The 27325-nt window shown below is 49.6% G+C and overlaps 2 pseudogenes; one reads left to right on the forward strand and one right to left on the reverse strand.

Annotated features, from left to right (window-relative positions):
- The window catches only part of LOC136639149 (zinc finger protein 850-like), a 62983-nt pseudogene extending 43403 nt beyond the window's left edge, over nucleotides 1–19580 (forward strand).
- Nucleotides 1885–2004, reverse strand: LOC136642278 (5S ribosomal RNA; annotated as a pseudogene).
- Nucleotides 19581–27325: the final 7745 nt, after the last annotated feature.

Here is a 27325-nt window from a genome sequence, read left to right on the forward strand (position 1 = left end):
CAAGATAGCAGCCCATTGTGCGGGGGGCCACGCAGCTGCCATCGTGATGCGCTCAAATGTGTTCAGATACGCCTCTGGGTCATTGTCGGGCCCCATCTTCATCAAGCGGATGGGAGGGGTGCGGTCCGACCCCCCTATGGGGATCGCCGCCGCAGCCGCTTGGGGTCCCGGCTGAGATACTGCTGTGGTCAGGCTGCGCAATACGATCTGCTGTTGGTCTGCCAAGGTGGCGAGCAACTGTTGTTGTCCTTCTGCCAGGTTCTGTTGCTGGACCATCCACCACTGCATCCATTCAGGTGGTCCCTCCCCTGCAGGCGCCTCAGGGCCCACGGGGTTGGTGCCCGCATTCTCCACCATTGTGATGTCCATGGCGGGCGGAGACCCCGCCCCTTTGGGTGTGCCTGAGCACGGGGGGGGCTTACCCGGACGATGCGCGCAGGTCATCGGCGGAAAGAAGGACATGAGCAGATACAGCAGATTTGTATAGACAATTTACTCTGGTTAAACTCTTGACATTCATGGGGCCTGTTACGTCACAGGCCCCGTTGCTTTACAGAGACACGCGACGTCGGCGAACAATATGCACGTTCCCCACTCCTTCCCGACCCCTTGCGGGTTCCGGCAGGGTTCCCCGGCTGGTGCCAGTCAGAAAGGGATGGGGTACCCAATGGCTGCCGTAACATTGTCGGGGGTCAGCTTAGCTGTCCTCAGGAGGGCCCCCTGTACCTCCAGTCTTGCCCCTTCGATAAGCTGGCCTCCAATGGGGTAGTTGAGATGGGGTCCTTGGGGCAGCAGCCTCGCCTCTCCGGTTTTCACCCCCGGTCCCCAGGCGGGTCTAGGATCGGGTGGTTCCCAGCCCCCGGCCCTTCTCTCCAGGGCTGGGGCGAGCAAAGTTCCCCTTGAAGCTTCTGTTGGCTGAAAAAGACCGGGGTGGCTACCCCCTCTGGCCTCCTCTGCGATCCCCCTCCCGACTGGAAAGGAGTAACCTCTCCCTAGGCTGTCCAGCCTCCTTATGAGGCTAGCCTTGTTCTGGTCCAGCCCCACCCTTTCTGCCCATGTGGCTGCTGACTGCTCCCAGGAGGCACTAGGGCCTACTCCCAGGGAAGTGACTTGCCTGGGATCCCAGTCCTGATAGTGCTCAGGTTCTACTCCTGAGGAGGCCCTTACCCCTGAGGAGACCCCAGCTCCAGGGTGATTCCTGGCCTCCTGGGCTGGGCCTAGGTGACAGCACCTCAAGGGTTAAACCTGCTACCGGGGGGAAGGGGGGTACTGCTGCCCAATCACCATATAGCCACAGAGGCTAGGGCAGCTGGTAAAGTGAAACTTTTGTTAGGTGGTCCCAAGGCTAAAAAGTTTGGGAAGCACTGCAAGAGAGCCTACTGGTAAGTAAAACCTGCATAAGTTGGGAACCTAATTTCTTGGATTGGACAATTTCTTTAATGAAATGTTGGCCCTTTCTGAAGTCTGAAGTTTTCCTCCAATGAACAGTTGTCAGAGTTTTGATCTGTAGGTGGCACCCCCCTAAAAGCATTCCTCTCCCTTTTCACCATCACAGAGCCCCTCCCCCAATGAGAAAAGACAGGACTACCTCCTGTGCTCCCCCTTCCCTGCCCCTCCCCGTGACCTAAATATTCAGATAGAGCTTTGGGTCTTGGAGCCAGACCTGAGCTAGCAGTTTTGGGGCACTTGGTCCCAATCTACCTTTGAGGTGGCATCTAAGGAAGTTCTGTAAACGATGAAGAAGGGCTTGGATCTTTCAGTCGGGACCAGACGCCCTGCTTGTGAAGTTGCTCAATGCACAATGTGCATCAAAAAGCCAGACAACAATAACTCCAGCATTGCTTGAATGGTTGGCAACCTTCAGTCTCGAAACACTATGGTATAAGCCTACAGCACCTGGTATTCCCAGGTGGTCTCCCATCCAAGTACTAACCAGGCCTGACCCTGCTTAGCTTCTGAGATCAGACGAGATCAGGCATGTGCAGGGTAACAGCATTGCTTGGCATATTTTATTCTTCCTTCCAGGAGACTGAAGGACCAGAGAGGACGTATGGAAAGCCAGAGAATAATCTGTGGCTGAGACGAGACAGGCACAGCTAGCAGGAAATCCAGGGGCTCATGAGCAGGAAATTCCAACATCCCTAGAAGGAAGACAGAGAAAAGCAGCACGAGGGGGTGGGAGTCGTGGTTGTCCACAAGGAACACCCAGGCACATCCACCAGCCTCTGCCTGCCAGCCTTATGCCTGCCTTCCGCACGCCGACTTCCACCACCTTCCACCCACGGAGCTCCACCAGTTGTTCCTTTCTTCCATCCCGTGCACTTGGGATGCCTGGAAGCCAACCTCCATCAGCTCCCAAGGGCAAAGCGCCACTTGCCATGACCACATTTGCCTCAACACACAAACAATCCCACAAAGTCCGTGATGCCGGAACATCAAGTCAACCCCCATTCACCCACCCACCCCCATTCACGCACACACACTCCCTGGTTTCAATCCAAAAATTTCCAGTGGCTTCCACCAGCTGGCTTCAATGGGCAGACTTCCACCAGATTTTATCCTCTGACATCCACCCGCTTCGTCAGGACTCAGGTGACATATCCACACTTGGCTTCCGAAATCAGACGGCCACCGGCTTCTGTCCGCTCACGTCCACCAGCTTCCACCAGGTCAGCTGGATGACGTCCACCAGCTTCAAGCCGTGGATAGCCGCCTGCTTCAGGCCACCTCCTCGCCCCTCCTCCTGCAAGTCACGCAAAGTGAACTTGCCTTCTCTCCCCAGCTGCCGCTCAGATATCACTCCTGCCGCCTGCTCTCCTCCATGCGGCCTCCACCTTCTGGCAGAGACACTCCTGAGCATTCCTGTGCTCCAACAGAGGTCACCTTGGCTTCATGATGTCATAAAGGTGATCATGTCATAGAGGCACCTGCTGGGAGGAGTGGAGACTACCTGGCCCTCCCATCCCATCCTCACTTAGTCAGCCATGTTGAAGTTGCTACCAGCTCCCAGAAGCACCACCTTTACATGCCAACATATCTAGATGCCAGTATGGCACGATGAACTGTTTCACCCAGAATCCATACACACAAAAACGACACATTGGCAGAGTTGCCCTGGTGAAGTAGGGCACTCAGCACAGCCACTGGCTGCCCCCAGCCCTTGGGCCATGTCTGTACACCAGTCACTTCCAGGGTGCACCCATTTCTTCTGGTGCTGGTTTTCACAGAAGCTCCAGAAGGATGGTGGACGGCCTGATAGGAGGGTCATTATGTCAGAGTGACCTAAAGAGATCATGATTGGCCAATGGGGCCTTGGGCGGCACAGCAAAGCCAGATGGCCGTTGGAGGAGCGCAAGGGTTGAGGGTGCACTCCCTCACCGGCTCTGCGAGAGAGGGGAGAGGCGCATGACTCTGCAGCTGCCAGATGGCTCTTCTGGGACTCAGTTTGAATAATGCAGTAACATGATTGGATTGAATCCTAGCCCTTCCTTGCACAGGCTTGGAATGATTGCCATGAACGCCCAAATCTTGGAAGTAAATAAATACTTCCATCAGAGGTCTGTGTTTCATTATGTTCTTTTAATCATTCCCCTAAAGTCCGCTCTATCAGTAACAACTGTGCTCAGGACTCTGGACAGAGAGGAATGGATGGCTTCTGCTATAAAAATAACACCCAAGGTGGTTCTCAAACTTTTAGCATCAGGACCCACTTCTTAGAATGACAATCTGTCCAGGTCCCACCTCAGGAGGTGGAGCAGGTCCAAGGAGACCGTAGGGGCCAGCATGCCTTACCTGGAGTTAAGGGGAAACCTCCAGGATGTAAGGGGAGGTAAGGGTTTCTCCTTACCTCTGGCTGAGTCGTTTTGGGCCCCTATCCCACATCAGATACAGCGCAAGCCTCTTGGCTTCGCTGTTCCAGCGCAGGACAGGATTGGGTCCTTAATTCCTTAGTGAGGAGGTCTTCTTGAGGTATGCCAGAGGTCATCTGCCGTGAAGATAGATGTTTGAAACAGCTCAATGTACAGTTCAGTTCTGCAATGAGCATGAAGGAACACACCCAGGCAAGAAGCAATATGCACAGAGCTCTGATCGCAAAAGCACAGAAGTTGAGTCTGGACTCTGAGTTCTGCAGACTGAGGATCTGGATCCTTCCGCCACTTTTCTTTCATAACACTAAAGCAGGGGTGTTGAAACATTTTGGCAAGAGGGCCACATCATCTCTCTGACACTGTGTCTGGAAAAAAAATAATTAATTTACATTTCAAATTTGAATAAATTAACATAAATGAATTTATTAGAGATGGAACTTGAATGAATGGATAAAGGTCTTGCAGTAGCTCAAAGCACAAAGCAAGGGCAGCCTTTCCTTCTCTGCCACTGCTGCATCACAGATGTGAAACAGCAAGTCGTGGAGGGAGCCCTCACCCACGGCTCAGGTGAGAGGTTGAACAGTCGTCCTCATGCCGAGAGTAGTTGCATCGGGCTAGCATGGGCTCCAACAAGTTTTTAGAGGGCCAGAGGTTCATTGGGGACTGGGGGCTTCTCGAGGTCCTGATTGGGGGCCCCTGAGGGCTGCAAGTGGTCCCTGGGCCAGGGTTTGGGCACCCCTGCACTAAAGCAAGTTTCTAGCTCTTCTTATGCCCAAAAGAGGCTTGGACAGGTGTGCTCAGTGTCTGGAAAATGCTAAAAATTAGGGAACAACTGATACGGTGTGCTTTGGGTTGGGAGTCAGGCCTGTGGCAGGGCGGTGGGCTTGAAGCCCCCACCTCTCAGCTTCAGAGGCTTCCCACCCTGTGTAGCTGGATGTGTGGGGCTGAGAGAGCAGTGCCACCAGGGCCTGATGCCGTGTCCTAGTAGGACCAGCCCTGGACAGTGGAGGCTACAGGTAGGAGCAGGCAGGAGAACAGGTGGGCAGCAGCATCCAGAAGCCATCAGGACCTGCCTGGGAGGCATCCCAGGATGACCCCCAGAGGGGGGCTGTGCACAAGTGGGAAGGACCTGGATGCAGGGAATGGGATGCGGCATCAGGACCAGAGCCAGGTGGGAGGACAGCAGGGGGAAGGGGCGCCCGGAGGGTCTTCCAGGCCTGCCCAGCAGTGCTGCAGAGAGGCCAGGCGGGAGGGAGAAGGGAAGCCCCCCGAAGACGCCCCTCTCCCGCCCCGCCGCAAGCACCAGGCGCGGGACCAGCAGAGACCCCAGTCTTGCCCTTCGCTGCGCATCGGATGCTGCGTCCGGGAGGAGAAGGAGGGAAGCCCTGTGGGAGATGTGCCTCCCGGGAGTGGAGGGTTCAGCCTGGAAGCTCTGCCAGGAGTCCTTCCTCTGCACAGGCACCGCGATGGTTAACAGGAGGAGTGAATGGAAGCCAGTCCCTGCTCCTCCCATTCCTCTGCCTCCCTCCGCCAGGCCTGCATTCCTCCCCGGTGGGTCCCTTTGGGGCAGTGAGTGGGTCCCAGGGCTCCTGGGGTGGGTGGGTGGGAGAGAAGCCCCAGAAGGGAGAGACAGCCGGGCTCAAAGGCCAGCCAGGGAAGGGAAGGGGGGCTGGAGAGGAACTGTCCCCCCCCAGCTGCATGCTCCCCTCTGGGGCTGCCTTAGAGGGCTCTGCTTCTGTGCTGGGGTTTGTGTGACAGGGACAAGGCCAAAGGGGGAGCAGTGTCAGCTCTGGAAGAGTGGCAGGAAGAGCCGGGAGCAGGAGGGACACCCGAGAACCATGTTTGAGCCCAGGGACTGTCCCTGAAAGGGAAGGGGGTGGGGGCTTCTCAAGTGCCTTGTCTTTTAATTGCATATCCTTCAGATCCTCCCTTCTTGCTTGTTCTGTTTTCAGCTTCTTTGCTCCTGGCGTGAACAGAGGCAGGTGGAATAAAAATCCTTCCTAAGACTGCTGGAGTTTGCAGCCAGAAAGGATCATTCCAGCGCCCAGGCCTGACCCAGAGAAGACAAAGCCCCAGATCTCTGCCCTGCCCTCCCAGAGCCTGCTTCATCATTCCAGGTGTGTGTGTCAGCGGGGCAGGTGGTGGTGGGGGTTTCGTTCCACTTCCACAGCTTTTCCTAATGTTTGTTGTCTGCGTACCACTTGACATGGTGCACCTATTGGAAGGATCACTGGAAGCAACTGGTGATGGCATCATCCCCAGTTACTTCTAGATTGAGAGGCCAGATGTGATGTGACCAACACCAGTAAGAGGCTCTGGGTGGAGGGGAGGGCTTTATCAAGTGCGGAGTAGCATGCTTTGCAGTTCTTGCTGCAAGCAGAACCTCCTTCCACCTTTTGTTGCGTTGCATTGCTGGTCTCACAGCCAGGCAGTAGGTGTCCAGGGGTCCCGTGCAAACCACCAACACTATGTCAGCTACCACCAGTGGTACCTGTATCACTCGTTGACGAACACTGCCTTCTAGCACAGTCTGAAGCACCACGGTGACACTGGGTGCAGTTAAAGGGCTATTGCTGCATCCGGTGGCCCCATGGAGGCTGCTGAGGTCTTCTCATGGAACGTTTGTCCTCTTCCCCTGAGTAAGGGTGCAAATCCCACAATGAGCTTCCTCAAGTCTGTGCTGGCTATTTTGCCAGCGGAGTTTGGAGAAGCTTTGTTTTGGGCTTTCAGCCGAACATGGAAGATAGGATCTGGCAGAGGAGGCCTTTGCCGGTCCCACCCCCTGCCAGGCCAGTTCCTGTCCCTGCTCCACACTCCCCCCCCACCCCAGAATATCTCCCCACCAACCTGAAACTCCGCACCTCCAAGTACTGGGTCCAGCACTGCGTGGTGCTAGCCCAGAGCCTGCACTTCTTACTCCAAGAGTGCCACAAATATGCTAGGTGACTAGACAGGCAGAGAGAGAGAGGAAGAAACAGGAACCAGGTGGCAGAAGGAAGAATGTGAAGCAATGAGGATGTGAATTTCTCACCCAAGGGAGGCATTTCTGGGTTGGGGAAATAGTATCAAGTTGCAGAAGGAAGAGGGCAGGAAGATTCAATGACTTCCCATCAGGTTTGTCTCCCTCACAGGCAGTGGGATGGCATCAGGGCCACGTTGCAGACCGTCTCCTCTTTCTCATGGAGCAGAATCAGCACCTCTGCAGCCTGCTCAGGTAAGGCGGGATTCCCAGAGCAACATGCAAGGAACACCTTGTCCTCCTCCTGTCTCTCAGGCCTTGAAGGAAGCCTTTTTGTCTGGTGCTGTAAAATAGTGCATTTGACCACTCAGAAGAGTACATGAGAACTCCAGAGAACTCCAACGGCTGGAGTGTTGGTTGACCAGTAAAATCCTGTAATTTGTCTCTATTTATTAGGACGCCCTCGAATGTTCTGAGATGTTCCTTTGAGTTCAGAATCTGTGTCTCTAAGCAGCACTCTCCCTTTTCCACTGCATGGGTGGGGGGCCCTCAATCATGGTGGCTGGAGTGAGGAGCGGCCTGGAGCCTTTTCTCCCCAGCCCTTCAGGAGTCCTTCACACACTGCACTGTCCTTCCAAACAGTTTTAAGGGTCCTGTGAGTCTCACCAGGGAGCCTCTGCCCCCTCTGCCAGTTGGACACCGTGGCCCAGCTGCTGCTGCTGGCCATTCCCTTTATCATGATTTGTTTTAGATTTGGGGGTTTGAAAGAATGCCAGATGGACGTTTGCTTGTGTGTGAGTGTGAGCAAGAGAAGGTGGCTGAAGATAGGCAGAGGTTGTGACGTGGCCGAACCCAACAGATTATGGCTCAGGGCAAGAGCAGCTCAGAGAACATTGGCTACCCTCCTTTTCCAGACAGACCTTCAGTGAGAGCAGCTGAGCACAGCAAGCAAACAGCTACAAAACCTGGAATGGCAGGCCGTGTGTTATGAACAAACTCTACCCACAGGAAGAGCAGCACAGTGCTGAGTGGGCACTGAGGGAAGGAGTTCCTCGGGAGGCACTATGGCTGGGGGGGTCAAAAAGGGGCACAGCCAGCAGCACGATGGAGCTTACTCACTCAGGACAGGCTGAGCGTGTGCATGTCCAAACTCAGGCCTGCTACACTGGAGTCCGTTATTCCTGTAACATGCAGCACAGTGATGTAATGCGTTTCATGCTTCTGTGTAAGCAGCAATGAGCAATCTTTGCTTCTTTGCATAATCATAGTGGTCAGTAGTCCCTCCAAGGGAGGCCACACCTGGGCATCCCTGTCTGGCCCCCGCTGGGACAGAAGGATTGCCATGTTGTGTATGTGGTGAAGCAGTGAGGCGAATATTGTGAATATTTCCTGGACCACTTTTCAATTACTGGTAAGTCGTCCTGCCTGCCAGTCTAGTACCATCGATGTGGCCACTGAATACCATAGAAGTGGTCACTCAAGCGATGTGGTATTTTTCATCAGGACCACGTGTGTCATACACGGATTGTGTCTGTTTCGTTAGAAAAGAGAGGAAAAAATTACGTGCAAAGAACTGTTCTGATTTGCTTAATATACTGCAGGAAAATACCAGTTGATCCCAACTTAATTTCTCTTTCAGGCTGTGGGCAAAAGAGCAGGGAAATGTTCTATCGAAAGGGTGGGACGTTCTCTCTGGGAACAGAACTGTTTTATTTTTCCTTCCAGGGTCTGGTGTCCTTCGAGGAGGTGGCTGTGCGCTTCACAGAGGAGGAGTGGGCTCTGCTGGATCCAGGCCAAAAGGCTCTGTACAGGGATGTCATGCTGGAGAATTATGAGATGGTGGCCTCTCTGGGTAAGGGTGTCCTTCATTCTTGGTGTGTAGGAATGTTATGCTATATGCCTCAGGCGTGTAGAGTATTTACAGGCTGGATAGAGCAATGCCCTAATGTCTTGGCCTGCATACAGTGTAGCATCATGGGAGTGGCTGATGCAATACCTTGTCACCCGATGTGTCACCAGATGGTGAGTCATAGAATCACCAGACTGTAGCTCGTCCCTCATTGGCCAGTGCCAGTATATACTGCAGCCTGTGCAAGCTGCTGTGTGGGAGATGTTATGTGGAGTGTCTGCGGGAAGCTACGTCGGTGTGATTCGTGATCAGAGTGTCGAGAAAGAGAGCTATCTGTGCTGTTTGCTTGCAAAGCTGCCTTTAAAATGTAAATATCTTGTACAAGTAAAGGAACATCTGGTGGTGGAGCACTGCCGTTCCCCTTGTTATTTCCCAGGAGTACTTTCCCGACCTTGAGTCTCTGGAGCTGCAGTGTCGGCTGCGTACAGCAACAAGGAACCAAAGACGTTAGCTGCAATTCTTGTTTTCGACTGTTAGAATTGCACAATAAAATGGGGCATGTAGTTTTGGAACTTGTGTTCTGAACATGCCTGATATTCCTTGCTGTTCTAGAGCTGAACTGATACTCTCTGGACCTGCAAAATGCGCCACTTGTACCTGACAGTGCTGGTCACGCCTCCTCCAGTCCTTCTGTATTGTTCAGCTTCTTTCCCCATGAATTGGTGGTTTGTTGAGGACTAGGCACTGCTGCTGGGGGGATTTTGGGTGACCTGCCCGTTGGTCCTATCACCAGGGGAATGTGGGATTTCTCAGGCTGAGTGCAGGGGCTGTGTATCCATGACCTGTACCTCATGTCTCCAGACAAACATGAAACTGTTGCACTGGGGGCATGACGTGGGTCTGCTCTGGTTCCCTCTATGGGAGGTTTCAGGTCTAACGTGAAGGGGGCTTAGGATTGAAGATTATTTCTCCCGACTCCCACATACGTTTTCCAGATCACCTCTAGGGCTTGTGGCTGATGTCACCTTGGACTTGGTCTGTCTTGGCACCAAGAAAGGCTTTTGGAACATGCCACTTTGCAATCCTTAAGAGGTTTAACTGCCATTATGAGTCACAGAATAGCCTAGGGCTGTCTTGGCCCATAAAGCCACTCCTTCTCCAGCATGTGGGAGGTTTTCATTTAAGCAGGAATTAAATGAGATTTAATGATTTAATTGAATGAGCAGAAAGAGATTGTTTTCATCTCTTTCTGATTCCAAGAGCCTTTTATGTTTGCCAGACCACCTCCAGGACTTGTGGCTGATGCCATCTTGTACATTGTCTGTTGTGGCATCAGCACAGTCTTTGGAACCTGCTGATTTGCCAGCTCTATTTGGGCATCGGATCCAAGTGGAGAAACTGCCAACTTCAGTCCTCTTTCTTCTGGTTTTCTTCAGTGACAAATCTTAGCACTTTCTCCTGCTATGAGAAATGGGTTTGCTGAAGAAGAATATTGAGAGCTGAGGGGAAGACAAGGGATGTCTTGGCCCTTTAAGCAGCTCTTCCTCTTCAGCCTGGGCTTGTCTGGGGAAGCATTCATGGTGTTCTGGGACAGAGGGAATCTGCCTTGTGAGTCAGACCCGCCTAGCTCAGTACTGCCTACACTGATTGACAGCAGCTGCCCAGGGGTTCAAGCAGGGATGTCTCCCAGCCCTCTCTTGAGTTAATGCCAGGGATGGTTTACATAAGAACAGCCCCACTGGATCAGGCCATAGGCCCATCTAGTTCAGCTTCCTGCATCTCATAGCGGCCAACCAAACGCCCCAGGGAGCACATCTGATAACAACAGACCTGCATCCTGGTGCCCTTCCTTGCATCTGGCATTCTGACATAGCCCATTTCTAAAATCAGGAGGTTGCACATACACATCATGGCTTGTAACCCATAAGGGATTTTTCCTCCAGAAACTTGTCCAATCCCCTTTTAAAGGCGTCCAGGCCAGATGCTGTCACCACATCCTGTGGCAAGGAGTTCCACAGACCAACCACACGCTGAGTAATGAAATATTTTCTTTTGTCTGTCCTAACCCTCCCAACACTCAATTTTAGTGGAAGTCCCCTGGTTTTGGTGTTATGTGAGAGTGTAAAGAGCATCTCTATATCCACTTTATCCTTCCCATGCATAATTTTGTATGTCTCAATCATGTCCCCCCCTCAGGTGTCTCATTTCTAGGCTGAAGAGGCCCAAACACCATAGCCTTTCCTCATAAGGAAGGTGCCCCAGCCCAGTAATCATCTTAGTTGCTCTCTTTTGCACCTTTTCCATTTCCACTATAACCTTTTTGAGATGTGGCGACCAGAACTGGACACAATACTCCAGGTGTGGCTTTACCATCGAAGTGTACAACGGTATTATAATATTAGCTGTTTTGTTCTCAATAACTTTTCAAATGATTTGAAGCATAAAATTGGCCTTCTTTACCACCGCCGCACGCTGAGTCGACACTTTCACTGACTTGTGCACCACCTCCCCAAGATCTCTCTCCTGATCTGTCACAGACAGCTCAGAACCCATTAGCCTATATTTCTAAAGTTTTGATTTCTTGCCCTAATGTGCATGACTTTACACTTACTGACATTGAAACGCATCTGCCATTTTGCTGCCCATTCTGCAAGTTTGGAGAGATCCTTCTGGAGCTCCTCACAATCACTTCTGGTCTTCACCACCTGGAAGAGTTTGGTGTCGTCTGCAAACTTTGCCATCTCACTGCTCATCCCTGTCTCCAGGTCATTTATGAAGAGGTTGAAAAGCACCAGTAACAGGACAAATCCCTGGGACACACCGCTTTTCACCTCTCTCCATTGTGAAAATTTCCCATTGACACCCACTCTCTGTTTCCTGGTCTTCAACCAGGTCTCAATCCAGGAGAGGACCAGCCCCCTAATTCCCTGACTGGAGTTTTTTCAGTAGCCTTTAGTGAGGGACCATGTTAAACACCTTCTGAAAGTCCAGATATATAATGTCCGCGGGTTCTCCCACATCCACATGCCTGTTGACCTTTTCAAAGAATTCTAAAAGTTTTGTGAGGCAAGACTTACCCTTACAGAAGCCAGGCTGATTCTCCCTCAGCACGGCCTGTTCGTCTATGTGTTTTAAGATTATCTTTGATGAGGCATTCCACGATCTTACCTGGAATAGATATTAGGCTGACTGGCATATAATTTCCCGGGTCCCCCCTCCTTCCCTTTTTAAAGATAGGCGTGACATTTGCTATCCTCCAATCCTCTGGCACCGTGGCTGTTTTGAGGGACAAGTTGCATATTTTAGTCAAGAGCTCAGCAACTTCATTCTTCAATTCCTTAATAACTCTTGGGTGGATGCCATCCGGGCCCGGTGACTTATTGATCTTTAATTTATTAATGAGACCTGAAACATCTTCTCTTTCAACCTCTATCTGACTTAATTCCTTATTCAAGAGCGATATTTGCCCAAGGTCTTCTGCCTTGAAGAGAGATGCAAAGAAGTCATTCAATTTCTCTGCCATCTCTAAGTCTCCTTTTATCTCCCCTTTCCCTCCCTCACCATCCAGAGGGCCAACCGCTTCTCTGGCGGGTTTCCTGCTTCTAACATATTTGAAGAAGCTTTTATTATTCCCCTTAATGTTGCTGGCCATGCGTTCCTCATAGTCTCTCTTGGCCTCCTGTATCACCTTCTTACATTTCTTTTGCCAAAGTTTATGTTCCTTTTTATTCTCCTCATTAGGGCAAGGCTTCCATTTACGGAAGGAAGCTTCCTTGCCCTTTACGGCCTCTCTAACTTGGCTGGGTAGTCATGCGGGTACCCTCCTGGACTTAGTTGAGCCCTTCTTCCTTTGCGGTATACACTTCTGCTGGGCCTCTATTACTGTTGATTTGAGCAACCTCCATGCACTCTGGAGAGATTGGACTCTTTTTACCTTCCCTTTCAACCTCCTTCTAACCAGCCTCCTCATTTGAGGGAAGTCCGCTTGTCGGAAGTCAAGGGTTTTATGAGAGATTTGCCCAGTATTCTTCCCCCAAAGTTCATGTCGAAACGGATCGCAGCATGATCACTGTTCGCCAATTGCTCAGTATCATTGACATCTCTAACCAGGTCCTGAGAACCGCACAAAATTAAATCCAGAGTCACCTGTCCTCTGGTGGGCTGCATGACTAACTGCTCTAAGGTACAGTCATTTAACAGTCACACCCATGACTTATGCCCCAAAGGCATATACTAGTCATATAGTCATACATGTATATATATATAGCCATACATATGGCACTCAGTGCAAAACACTGGATAGCCCCCACCCTGCTGCTGGCTGTCTGACTGCATAGTTTTTTTGTTTGTTTGTTTGTTTAGGGGTACTTTAAAAACCCTACACTGGTTTCTGGGTCTTTTGTGTGCAAAACAAATACTCAAATCACGGAGCTATGGCTGTTCTGGACTGAGAATCTGGTGCTCTAGTGAGAGTCTTGCTGAGGAGATGAAAAGGCAGGAGAAGGCCACCTTTTTTCTCTCCTTGCCTAAATTCTCAGTCACTTTGCAGAGAGGGAATTGCAAGAAGAGGAGGAGGACAGCTGGCCTTCTGGTTAAGGCTTTCTTTGCATGTGCTCAGAGGTTGATGAGAGAAGCGTGGCTGGTTTCATATGTGCAACTGGATTCCCAACTGGTCCATGTTTCCAGCACTCATGAGCAGTGAGCCTGTACTTACATAAACCACACTGACACTTCCAGAACCAACCATGCAGCTCATTCATGAGCAGGTGTTCAGCGAGGTCACCTCTTGTCCTGTCTCACTCAGAGCCATTTTGGAGGTGAGGGGCAGTCGTTCTGGAAAGGCTGGATATTTTGTAAGCAGAAGGAACTCCTTCTCTTGTTTCTTTCTCAGAGAAGTTTCCCAAACATGCCTTTGTTACCCAGCTGGAGGAAGGAGAGTCTGCATTTTTCCAGGAGCACCAGGAAGAAGAGGAATCAGCAGGTAATTCTATTACACAGCTGAATGCAGCAGTAGCTTTGGATGAGTGATTGCTGGCTGACAGGGGGCACCTCACCAATGTAAGCACAATTCTGGCCACATGCCTCCCAAGGGAAAAGCAGTTGCATGCCTGACCCATATGCTGCCCTGTGGCACAGATAATATGGCATTGAAACTGTTGTGAAGCCCTAGAAAATCCAGAGGGAGGACCCCTCTTGTGACTTTTCCAATAAAACATTGGGCACAATCCTAACCATGTCTACTTGGAAGTAAGTCCTATTTTGTTCAATGGGGCTTACTCTCAGGAAAGTTGGTTAGGATTGTAGCCATTACCTACAAGGGATAGAAAAGTTGCTCCAATCCCAGGCTGAGTCAGGTTGCAACAAGCCAGGCAGTTGTAATTTTTTATTCCTGCACAGCAGGTAACTAGGAATGGATTACTGAGAGGGCTACAATCCTAAGCAATGCTTTGAATTGCTGCTTTAGGACCCTTTGGGAGAAAGGAAGAAGAAAAATACTGGAAATACATTAATAAATACCTTCGTGGGAGTCAGTGCCACTGAACCCACTGGGGTGTCCTACTAAGGTGTGGACATTAGAGGTCCCATTTCTCTATTGGGCTGCTCATCGTGCTTCTCTCTTTGTTCCAGGAAGCAACAGAGAAGAGGATGAAAGGGAACCACATGGGGTGTCACCAGAAATAACCACGCATGATATTCAGGAAGTAACTTTTAGAGACCAGGATGGATCAAGGAGGGAGGAGGGAAGGTCAGCATTTATATTGTCTGAGACAAGAAAGAGCTTCAGCACCAGCACAGATCTCATCGTCCATAAAAAGACCCACACAAGGGAGAAAGCTGTGCATTACGTCAGACCAGAGGAGCAGCATGGAAGGGAGACAGAGGAATGGAGAGATAAAGGTGATTTTCCCCAAGGGTGGGATTTCAATATCACCCGAGTTGATGCAGAAAAAGGAACTCAAATGAGGGGGAAAGAATATCCTCAATTAGCAAAAACCATCAGCTGTAAATCAGAACTTGGAACACGTCACACAAACCGTAAAAGAGAAAAGCGATATAAATGCCTGGAGTGTGGAAATATCTTCAGTCAGAGCTCACACCTGACTGTGCATCAAAGAATCCACACAGGAGAGAAACCATATAAATGCTTGGAGTGTGGAAAGAGCTTCAACCAGGATTCACAATTGACCTTGCATCAAAGAACCCACAGAGGGGAGAAACCATATAAATGTTTGGAGTGTGGAAAGAGCTTCAATCAGAATTCACACTTGACCTTGCATCAAAGAACCCACACAGGGGAGAAACCATATAAATGCTTGGAGTGTGGGAAGAGCTTCAGTCAGAGCTCATACCTGACTGTACATCATAGATCCCACACAGGGGAGAAACCATTTAAATGCTTGGAGTGTGGAAAGAGCTTCAGTAGTAGCTCATACCTTACTGTGCATCAAAGAACCCACAATGGGGAGAATCCATATAAATGCTTGGAGTGTGGGAAGAGCTTCAGTTGGAGCTCACAGCTGTCTGTGCATCACAGAATCCACACAGGGGAGAAACCATATATATGCTTGGAGTGTGGAAAGAGCTTTAGTAGGAGGTCATACCTGACTTACCATCAAAGATCCCACACAGGGGCAAAACCATATCAATGCTTGGAGTGTGGAAAAAACTTCAGTAACAACTCACACCTGACTGCGCATCAAAGAACCCACACAGGGGAGAAACCATATCAATGCTTGGAGTGTGGGAACAGCTTCAGTCACAGCTCATCCCTGACTGTGCATCAAAGAACCCACACAGGGGAGAAACCATATAAATGCTTGGAGTGTGGGAAGAGCTTCAGTTGGAGCTCACAGTTGTCTGTGCATCACAGAATTCACACAGGGGAGAAACCATATCAATGCTGGGAGTGTGGAAAGAGCTTCAGTACGAGCTCATCCCTGACTGTGCATCAAAGATCCCACACAGGGGAGAATCCATATAAATGCTTGGAGTGTGGGAAGAGCTTCAGTACAAGCTCATCCCTGACTGTGCATCAAAGAACCCACACAGGGGAGAAACCATATAAATGCTTGGAGTGTGAAAAGAGCTTCAGTAGGAGCTCACACCTGATTCACCATCAAAGATCCCACACAGGGGCAAAACCATATAAATGCTTGGAGTGTGGGAAGAGCTTCTGTCACAGCTCATCCTTGACTGACCATCAAAGATCCCACACAGGGGAGAAACCATATAAATGCTTGGAGTGTGGAAAGAGCTTCAGTAGGAGCTCACACCTGACTGCGCATCAAAGAACCCACACAGGGCAGAAACCATATAAATGCTTGGAATGTGGGAAGAGCTTCAGTTGGAGCTCACAGCTTTTTGTGCATCATAGAATCCATACAGGGGAGAAACGATATTAATGCTTGGAGTTTGGGAAGAGCTTCAGCATTTCCTCAAACCTGACTGTGCATGAAAGAACCCACATGGAGGAGAAACCACAGAAATGCTTGGAGTGTGGAAAGAGCTTCAGTGAGAGCAGAGGACTGAGTGTGCATCAAAGAAACCACACAGGGGAGAAATCATAGCAATGCTTGGAGTGCGGGATGAGCTTCATTGTGAGCTTCCATGGGTGTAGAATATTCTGTCACAGGCAGACATGTGTAGGCACCACTGTTGCAGCATTTGCAGCTTTGGGTTTGCGGATTGCTCTCTTCTCTTGTGCTATGGTTGTCCTTCTGGCTTCAGATGTCTGACAGCCTTGGTGGATCAGCGTGCGCCATGTCTATCGGTTTTGTGCCAGGATTTCCCAGGTGGTGATGTCAATATCCAGGGAGTTGAGAGAGGCTTTCAGTGTGTCTTTATATAGCTTCTTTTGACCCCCGTGCGATTGCTTTCCTTGAGACAGCTCACCATAGAAGAGCTGTTTAGGGATGCTGGCATCCTTACAACATGACCTGCCCGGCATGTCTGTGCTTTCATCAGCAGGGTGTGAACTGATGGTACTCCTGCTCTGGAAAGGACATCTGTGTCTGGCACCCTGTCCTGCTACCAGATCCTCAGAAGTCTGCAGAGGCAAGTCGTGTGGAAGTGGTTCAGTTGCCTGGTTCAGTGTACACAGTCCAAGTCTCACTGGCATACAGCAGAGTTGTTAGCACAACTGCTCGGTAGAGTTTAAGCTTTGCAGCAAGGCTTATTCCATGGCGATTCCGCACATTGGTCTGCAGTCTGCTGAATGCAGAACTTGCCTTGGCGATTCTGCAGTTGACCTCGATGTCAATTGTCACTGTGCGGGAGAGGGTGCTGCCAAGGTATGTAAATCGGTCCACTGCTTGCAGCTTTTGTCCCTTCACTATGATGGTGGGCTCTCGGTGTTGGGCCTTCGGGGCTGGCAGGTGCATCACTTCGGTTTTCTTTGTGTTGATGAGGAAACTGAAATTGTCACATGCTCCTTCAAATTTGTCCATGCTGGCTTGCATTTCCTGTTCTGATCCAGCATTCAGGGCACAGTCATCAGCAAAAAGAAGGTCTTGTAGCACAGTTTCCTTGGTGACAGCCTGGAGTCTGCAAGACTGGTTTGATGATAACGATGAAGAGATCAAGGTCCTACTTACTGAAAAGCACCGCCTTCACTGTCATCAACAACTAAGAAAAATATCTTCAACAACATTCGCAGGACCGTACAGAGCAAGCTCCGCAAGACGCAGGACTCGTGGTTGAGTGCCAAAGCAGATGAAATCCAGAAGTTTGCTGATAGAAATGATGCCAAACGGTTCTATGAAGCTCTCAGATCCTTGTATGGACCTCAGCCCTCAGGGAGCTCCCCTCTACTGGACTCAAATGGTGTAAATGTCATTACTGGGAAGACCCTGATTCTACAGCGTTGGGCTGAGCACTTTCAATCTGTACCACACCGTCCATCCTCCATCAATAACGAGGCAATTGACATAATGCCCCAGGTGGATATCAACTACAGCCTGGATGTCCCAACATCAGAGACTGAATCTCTGCAGGCCATTAGCCAGTTGTCCAGTGGCAAGGCCCCGGGATCTGACACGATCCCAGCAGAAGTTTATAAAGATGGTTGTGCAGTGCTTGTCAAGAAACTCACTCAGCTGTTCCAGTCTTTCTGGAATTAAGGATCCATCCCTCAGGAACTGAAAGACCTGTCCGTCGTACACCTCTACAAGAGAAAAGGAAATTGACAAGTCTGCAATAATTACAGAAAAATATAACTGCTCTCCATCGAAGGCAAGATCCTTGCACGAGTGTTGCTGAATCGCCCCGGAGTAATACGTATTCCATGAGAAAATAGTCCTCTGGAATGTCCGTTCAGGAACTGGATACAACTTCCATTCGCCTCCATGCACAGAATTCGCCTGTTGGCACTTAGAAAAGAGCAGCCTAGGCCTATGAAGAGCAGGGCTCAGACCTAGGGATCGGGGCACTGAAGGACCTCCTCCTTCTGTGACTCCCAGCTGTACCTTCACAGAGAACCCCCAAACTCCTGAACCTGTTCTGTCCTATTTCTTTCTCGATTTTTTTTTCAGTGACTTGAGTGTCAGACGGGCAGGTGCTGACTGACCCTGCCATGGCACTACTGAGAAGGGAAGTTGACAGGCAAGCTCAAACCCTCGCATTCTCCAGTGGCTCCATGGCAGGGTCAGTCCTATGAATGGGAAAAGCCCAAGCTGTACAACCTCAAGGGTGGGAAGAACTCGAGTCACTAGCTACCACGCTCTGCAAAACGCACCTGGCAAAGGCTCCGTCTTGCAAGGTGTAGAAGTCAATTTTATAATGTTTGTTGGGTGTGAGGCAAGCTCCAGACAGCTGCCCTGCCTCTAGAGAAGGGAAGGCACAGAGCAGTGCAGTGGTAGCAGCACCTCTGAGGGGGTGGGCAAACAATCCCCTGTGGGGAAGCAACATCTCATGCCCCGTAAGATTCCACAGTGGCCTCTTGGATCCACCTGGATGTGGTAGAAGTGGAGACCCTGTTACTGTGACTGGGAGACCTAAAGGATATGAACAAGTCCTCAGGGTGGCGGAAGGAAGAGGTACGGAACGGGAAGAAGCTTATTGCTCTGCATAAGCCCAGGTTGTGTCGCTCCCTCTCCCTGTCGATTGAGGGAGTGGGACAAAAGGATGGGAGAACCACTTCCTCTGAAAGATGAAATGAGGAATTAACCTGGGGAAGGAAGGCAGGGTCTTGAGAACTGGCTCTGAATATCCTAATTTTGACACTGTCACTCAAATCTCCATCTCCATGCAGTTAGCTGCAGCATTGCTCTCTGAGGATGGATGATGGAACCCTGAGATAGCAGGTCCAGCCTCAGGGAAAGGCTGGTGTACTAAGAGCTTTTTCAGGTTGGAAAACCAGGAGCGACAGGGCCAGTGGGGTGCCACGAGAAGGACCTTCGCCCCTTCTAGCCTTAAATTTAGTAACATCTTTGAAAGAAGTCTGATGGGACGGAAAGTTGATAGAGATTTTAGAGGGTTAACTTATTTTCTCTAGTTTGAGAAAAATAAGTGAAATTGGAGCCAAGAGAATGATTGTTGTTCCCCTCAGAAACCAGGATAGGAGGGTCATTATGTCAAAGTGACCTAAAGAGATCATGATTGGCAGAACATGTAGATCATAACTTTCCCAAAGGGAGAATTCCAGGATCTTGTATAACCCTTGGTGTGGACCAAGAACATTTTGAGATGCAGGGCAGAATGACCTCCTAATTAGAGCTGGGACCATGCACCAAACCTGTCATAATAGGCCCAATAAGGAGGTTGTAGTGACATACAGTGTCACATGGGTAACTTGTTTATCTCACATTATTTAATGTGATTTTGGGGGTGTGGTTCTTTGAGAAACGGGATGGGAAATGAAGAGTGAACATTTGCATCCAAACTGAATCAATTGGCTTGTGTGTAACTATTGTAGAAATAAAGCCTCCAAACCCTTTTCAAAGGTCTGTGACTGTTTGGCATTGCGTCAGTGAAAAGAATTTAAGAATCTTTCCAGCAAGTATACAGAACGCTTCTGGGCCAAGGGAGATGAAAGGTGTCCATCCCCTCTGAGTCTTGGCATCTCCCCCGAAAAAGAATCTCAGCAGCTGTTTGTAGTGCTGGCTCACAAACAGGTCTCGCATCAGTGGCCTGGACCTCCAGCAGTGAGAATACCTGGGGGTGAAGTTGCCATTTGGCTTGGTCTATCTCTGGTGACTCAGCCAGCCCACTTTGCTTCTAGAGGGAGTAGCCCACTTCTCTTCTATCAGCAGCCTGAACAGCTGAGGGACAGGAAAGCCCTGAAGTGCCTCCTGGAAGTGCTGGAAAATCTGCCGAAGCACCCCATTTATTGCCATCAAAGACTCATTTGCATATTAATCTCTCTTCCCCCATCACTACAAGACCACCTGTGATGGGGTCCTGCTGACTACTCAGGTAGACTCCAAGGTAAGCCTAACATCAGGTGTTGTGTCCTCTGTCAGACTTCAGGCCCTGAAGGATCCCAGCCAGGATCCCAGTGTTTGGATCCCAGCCAGGCTGACCCCCCTCCAAGCCAGTCTCCCAGTGCCTCTGGGGTCACAGCCTCCTAATGAGGGATGATGGGGTTTAAAGTTGGACCAATCTAAATTTGGATTGTCTCCTCGAGTTACTCTTCCTAGTGCTCAATCTTGGAAAATTAACTCTTGTGCTTAAGTGGAGTGCGGCCTTCCCACCAGTGGTAGACGCAGCCCTGGCAAGGATCAATGATGGAAAGGAACGGGAGGACTTGGAAGGTTCTTTGTTTGTTGGCAAACTTCAATCTCGAAAGACTATGGTATCGCGCTCTGAATGGTGGTTCTGGAACAGCGTCTAGTGTGGCTGAAAAGGCCGATTCGGGAGTGACAGTCCCTTCCACACTGGGAGCAAGTGCAGTCTGTCCCTGGTCTGTCTCCCAGGCTATGGGCCTTCCTTCTTTGCCTCTTTGCCTCAGTCTGTTGGCCAAGTGTATCTTCAAACTGGGAAAGGCCATGCTGCACAGCCTGCCTCCAAGCAGGCTGCTCAGAGGACAGGGTTTCCCACCTGTTGAGGTCCACTCCTAAGGCCTTCAGATCCCTCTTACAGATGTTCCTGTATTGCAGCTGTGGTCTACCTGTAGGACGCTTTCCTTGCACGAGTTCTCCATAGAGGAGATCCTTTGGGATCCGGCCATCATCCATTCTCACAACATGACCGAGCCAACGCAGGCGTCTCTGTTTCAGCAGTGCATACATGCTAGGGATTCCAGCACATTCCAGGACTGTGTTGTTTGGAACTTTGTCCTGCCAGGTGATGCCGAGGATGCGTTGGAGGCAGCGCATGTGGAAAGCGTTCAGTTTCCTGTTGTGAGCGAAGAGTCCATGACTCGCTGCAGTACAGAAGTGTACTCAGGACGCAAGCTCTGTAGACCTGGATCTTGGTATGTTCTGTCAGCTTCTTGTTGGACCAAACTCATTTTGTGAGTTTGGAAAACGTGGTAGCTGCTTTACCGATGCATTTGTTTAGCTCGGTATCGAGAGAAAGAGTGTCGGACATCGTTGAGCCAAGGTACACAAAGTCATGGACAACCTCCAGTTCATGCGCAGAGATTGTAATGCAGGGAGGTGAGTCCACATCCTGAACCATGACCTGTGTTTTCTTCAGGCTGATTGTCAGTCCAAAATCTTGGCAGGCCTTGCTAAAACGATCCATGAGCTGCTGGAGATCTTTGGCAAGGTCCAAGGTCTTTGAAGGTCCTTAGCAAATAGGATATATGCCTGAATGATGCTCTTTGGTCCAATCCAGGCACCAGGGTACCAGACCTTCAGGAACTCTGACCTCATCGGCTGACACAATCCCTTCCCCTCCGACCTCGAAAGTCACAGCTGCATCATCCAGTTTCTGTTTAGTGTTGGAAAAATCACTCCCAGAAGCATTAGGGTGTGTGTTTCCCCTCAGGATAGTGGGCCCTGCAAGGTGGCAACGCAACAACATGTGGAGGCGACAGCACAACAGATTCCTTTAAGCTAAGAATAAGGATGAGATAAGTAGCGTGTAAGCATGTAAACATACTTACCCACATGGGTTACATATATCGCCCTCCCAGGCTGTGACTTGCCTGCCGGCTCAGTCTCAGCCCAAGAGGCCAACTACCGCTGTACCGTTTCCGATGTTAGGAGTGCGAGGATTCCTATCAGCACGACCTGCGCCATTTATACCCCCTTAGAAGGTTCCAGAGTCATGTGCACATAAGGAATTATGCAGGGATGGACAGAGTGGATAGGGAGATGCTCTTTACACTCTCACATAATACCAGAACCAGGGGACATCCACTAAAATTGAGTGTTGGGCGGGTTAGGACAGACAAAAGGGCACCAGGGTGAGGTTTCTTGTTATCTGGTGTGCTCCCTGGGGCATTTGGTGGGCCGCTGTGAGATACAGGAAGCTGGACTAGATGGGCCTATGGCCTGAGCCAGTGGGGCTGTTCTTATGTTCTTATGTTCTTATGACAGTAGTTGTACCACCCTCCCTGAGGGCAGAAGTTCCCTCTCTGGTACAGTGCAGTCTCCCAGACCCACAACATGGAATCAGGACTAACGAGGTGGAGCCCAGATAATAGGGGCTGCTTCTTCGTCCACCTCTGGTGCTGTTTCCCAGCCAGAATTCCCAGGTGTGTGTTTAGCAGCCTTTTCCATTGTGTATACAGATGTGCAATCGGTATTTTTCAGAATGCTTCCTGGGAGGGAACATGATCCAAGGCTGCCCTCCTTCCATGTGCAGGGAACACAGCAAGACCTGAATGGTCTTCCCTTGTTCTCTGGAATTATTTTCCTCCATTCAAGTTTATTCTGGCTGTAATTTTGAGAAGCACACAACAAAGCACTTTGATACCTAATCCCAGTGGTTCTCACACATTTCGCACCAGGACGCACTTTTTAGAATGAGAATCTGTCAGGACCCACCAGAAGTGATGTCATGACTGGAAGTGACATCATCAAGCAGGAAAATTTTTAATAATCCTAGGCTGCACCCTACCCACACTTACCCAGGAGTAAGTCCCATTTACTATCATTGTTAAAGAATATACATAGTAGCTTGTTAAAAGCACAGGTCTGTCACGTTTCCCCAAATGCAGTCAAGTCTAACATTAAAAATAAAATATTAAAATGAATGGGGACCCACCTGAAATTGGTTCAAAACCCACCTAGTGGGTCCAACCCCCGGTTTGAGAAACACGGCCTTGTCATAATAGATAGACTGTGAACCTGGGCATAGGACAGCAGCTGGGATGGATTTCCCCAAGGTGTTTTGATACGAATCTTGACAGGGGGAATAGAATTGCTTCTAAAGGAGTTACGCAGACAGGAATCTTTCTCATATGACTGCAGGCAGCAATTCTCTGCGTCAGGTACGAATAGACTGTCTTGCCGTTCCCAGGGAAGGGATAGGAGCTGCTGCCTAAGGAGGGTGTTCATAGGATCTCTGCAAGAGTCACTGCTCTGGTCTGGCCCCCTTTCAATCAGCCTCTGCTGACTGTGGAAAATGTGGCAATTATTCCACATGTCTTTGCAATGGAGTAACAATCTTCTATACATTTGCTTTGTTTTAAAATGCAAGTAGTTAATTGTAAGGTATCCACATACTGGTATTGGACACCCCCTTCCTCCCGATTGGTTACCAGGGATGTGTGATTTGCTTGGTGGGGCTTTCAATGTGCTGCACTCCCCCATCTCTCTCTCTCCCACACACACACGCCCCCTTTTGTACTGCAGACTCTAAAACTATGTGCAGAGCGAGAAGGGTAAACAGTTCTCCAAGAGGATCTGCTGAGCCCAAAGAATGGGCTGTGAACCACATTAAGAAGCCTTCACTTGTGCATCATCCCAGATTAGTCCCAAAGGTGGAGTTGTTCAGACATGGAATGGATGTAAGATTCAAACAATGAAATTAAGCCACATGCTAAGGGCTCCCCTGTTAGTCTAGGTCAGGACATGGACTACCACAAGTGGGGGGGGGGGCTGTTCTTATGTTCTTATGACAACAGTGACTCCATTAGAGACGAGTAAAACTAAATGCTTTTGCTTGCCAAGTTAGTGAGACAGCTTCATGCCCTCACCTGGTGCATTGAGTTCCAGTGCCTTGATCCTTGACGATAACCACAGGGCCAGTCTGTGAAAATGCTCTGTTATCTTGCAGGAGCAGCAAAATGTGTTCAGAGGAACGACATCAGTCCCAGAAGGAGGGGTAGAGGGGCTTTTGGGTGAGGCAGGGGTGGAAATTTTCTGAGACTCTGTCTGTTGAACTGTGTTGCTTCGAACTATAAAAGGCTGGCTGTGTGCAGCTGAACTTTGCACATGATCTGAGAATATGCTCCTTGCGCTTTGCTTGGTTAACTTTCACTAAATAGCTGTTGCTGCACCTTCCAATGGGTGGGTTATTGAATCAAGGCACACCAGGCACATTGCCTTCCGGTTTGGGGGGCAGCAACAGTGTATATTGTACATGTTGGGGGAAGAATACCAGGCAAATCTCTCACAAAAACCATTGACTTCTGACAAGCGGACATCCCTCAAATGAAGAGGCTGGTTAGAAGGAGGTTGAAAGGGAAGATAAAAAGAGTGCAATCTCTCCAGAGTGCATGGAGGTTGCTCAAATCAACAGTAATAGAGGCCCAACGGAAGTGTATACCGCAAAGAAAGAAGCGCTCGACTATGTCCAGGAGGGTGCCCGCATGGCTAACCAGCCAAGTTAGAGAGGCTGTGAAGGGCAAGGAAGCTTCCTTCCATAAATGGAAGTCTTGCCCGAATGAGGAGAATAAAAAGGAACATAAACTGTGGCAAAAGAAATGTAAGAAGGTGATACGGGAGGCCAAGTGAGACTATGAGAAACGCATGGCCGGCAACATGAAGGGGAATAATAAAAGCTTCTTCAAATATGTTAGAAGCAGGAAACCCGCCAGAGAAGCGGTTGGCCCTCTGGATGGTGAGGGAGGGAAAGGGGAGATAAAAGGAGACTTAGAGATGGCAGAGAAATTAAATGAGTTCTTTGCATCTGTCTTCACGGCAGAAGACCTCGGGCAGATACCGCTGCCTGAACGGCCCCTCCTGACCGAGGAGTTAAGTCAGATAGAGGTTAAAAGAGAAGATGTTTCAGACCTCATTGATAAATTAAAGATCAGTTAAGTCAGATAGAGGTTAAAAGAGAAGATGTTTCAGACCTCATTGGTAAATTAAAGATCAATAAGTCACCGGGCCCTGATGGCATCCACCCAAGAGTTATTAAGGAATTGAAGAATGAAGTTGCAGATCTCTTGACTAAGGTATGCAACTTGTCCCTCAAAACGGCCATGGTGCCAGAAGATTGGAGAATAGCAAATGTCACACCTATTTTTAAAAAGGGAAAGAGGGGGGACCCGGGAAACTATAGGCCGGTCAGCCTAACATCCATACCGGGTAAGATGGTGGAATGCCTCATCAAAGATAGGATCTCAAAACACATAGATGAACAGGCCTTGCTGAGGGAGAGTCAGCATGGCTTCTGTAAGGGTAAGTCTTGCCTCACGAACCTTATAGAATTCTTTGAAAAGGTCAACAGGCATGTGGATGCGGGAGAACCCGTGGACATTATATATCTGGACTTTCAGAAGGCGTTTGACACGGTCCCTCACCAAAGGCTACTGAAAAAACTCCACAGTCAGGCAATTAGAGGACAGGTCCTCTCATGGACTGAGAACTGGTTGGAGGCCAGGAAGCAGAGAGTGGGTGTCAATGGGCAATTTTCACAATGGAGAGAGGTGAAAAGCGGTGTGCCCCAAGGATCCAGTGCTTTTCAACCTCTTCATAAATGACCTGGAGACAGGGTTGAGCAGTGAAGTGGCTAAGTTTGCAGACGACACCAAACTTTTCCGAGTGGTGAAGACCAGAAGTGATTGTGAGGAGCTCCAGAAGGATCTCTCCAGACTGGCAGAATGGGCAGCAAAATGGCAGATGCGCTTCAATGTCAGTAAGTGTAAAGTCATGCACATTGGGGCAAAAAATCAAAACTTTAGATATAGGCTGATGGGTTCTGAGCTGTCTGTGACAGATCAGGAGAGAGATCTTGGGGTGGTGGTGGACAGGTCGATGAAAGTGTCGACCCAGCGTGCGGCGGCAGTGAAGAAGGCCAATTCTATGCTTGGGATCATTAGGAAGGGTATTGAGAACAAAACAGCTAATATTATAATGCCGTTGTACAAATCTATAGTAAGGCCACACCTAGAGTATTGTGTCCAGTTCTGGTCGCCGCATCTCAAAAAAGACATAGTGGAAATGGAAAAGGTGCAAAAGAGAGCGACTAAGATGATAAGGGGCTGGGGCACCTTCCTTATGAGGAAAGGCTACGGCGTTTGGGCCTCTTCAGCCTAGAAAAGAGACGCTTGAGGGGGGACATGATTGAGACATACAAAATTATGCAGGGAATGGACAGAGTGGATAGGGAGATGCTCTTTACACTCTCACATAACACCAGAACCAGGGGACATCCACTAAAATTGAGTGTTGGGCGGGTTAGGACAGACAGAAGAAAATATTTCTTTACTCAGCGTGTGGTCGGTCTGTGGAACTCCTTGCCACAGGATGTGGTGCTGGCATCTAGCCTAGATGCCTTTAAAAGGGGACAAGTTTCTGGAGGAAAAATCCATTATGGGGTACAAGCCATGATGTGTATGCGGAACCTCCTGATTTTAGAAATGGGTTATGTCAGAATGCCAGATGCAGGGGAGGGCACCAGGATGAGGTCTCTTGTTATCTGGTGTGCTCCCTGGGGCATTTGGTGGGCCGCTGTGAGATACAGGAAACTGGACTAGATGGGCCTGTGGCCTGATCCAGTGGGGCTGTTCTTATGTTCTTATGTTCTTATGTTCTTAAGAACAGCCCCACTGGATCAGGCCATAGGCCCATCTAATCCAGCTGTGAGATACAGGAAACCGGGCCTATGGCCTGATCCAATGGGACTGTGCGTATGTTCTTATGTACCAGTTGAAAGGCCGGCTGCCGTGCAGACATCAAAGTCCCACAGCCTGCTTGGAGCAGGGCCCCATTTTGGATGGTGCAGGAGCAGCAAAAACAAGCTGCATTTTTTTCCTTTTTTAGACATGCAAAGCCAGGTGGGTCCTGAGAGTGATGTGGTTTAACTTAAACTGAACTGGGCACTGGATAAGGCAGAAAATCTGACTGAATTTTTCTTGGGGGAAGGGGTGTTACTGCATGCAGGCTGCACGGAAAATTCACTTGGTGGAACAGGGTTGGCTTCTCCGTATTCAATTAGGGCACAATCCTAACCAGGTCTACTCAGAAGTAAGTCCTATTTTGTTCAATGGGGCTTACTCTCACAAAGAGTGGTTAGGACTGCAGCCTTATTTCTTTACCTGAATTTAATTTTTGATAATTATTTATTTTAGCTTGCTTGATGCTGCTGCTTCCAGCCATGACATCACTTTCGGTGGGTCCCAGACAGATTGTCATTCTAAGAAGTGGGTCCTGGTGCTAAAAGTTGGAGAACCACCTTGGGTGTTATTTTTATAGCAGAAGCCATCCATTTCTCTCTCTTCAGAGTCCTGAGCACAGTTGTTACTGATAGAGCAGACTTTAGGGGAATGATTAAAAAAATAGAATGAAACACAGACCTCTGATGGAAGTA

This window comes from Tiliqua scincoides, chromosome 2 (assembly GCF_035046505.1).
Source record: "Tiliqua scincoides isolate rTilSci1 chromosome 2, rTilSci1.hap2, whole genome shotgun sequence".
NCBI lineage: Eukaryota > Metazoa > Chordata > Lepidosauria > Squamata > Scincidae > Tiliqua > Tiliqua scincoides.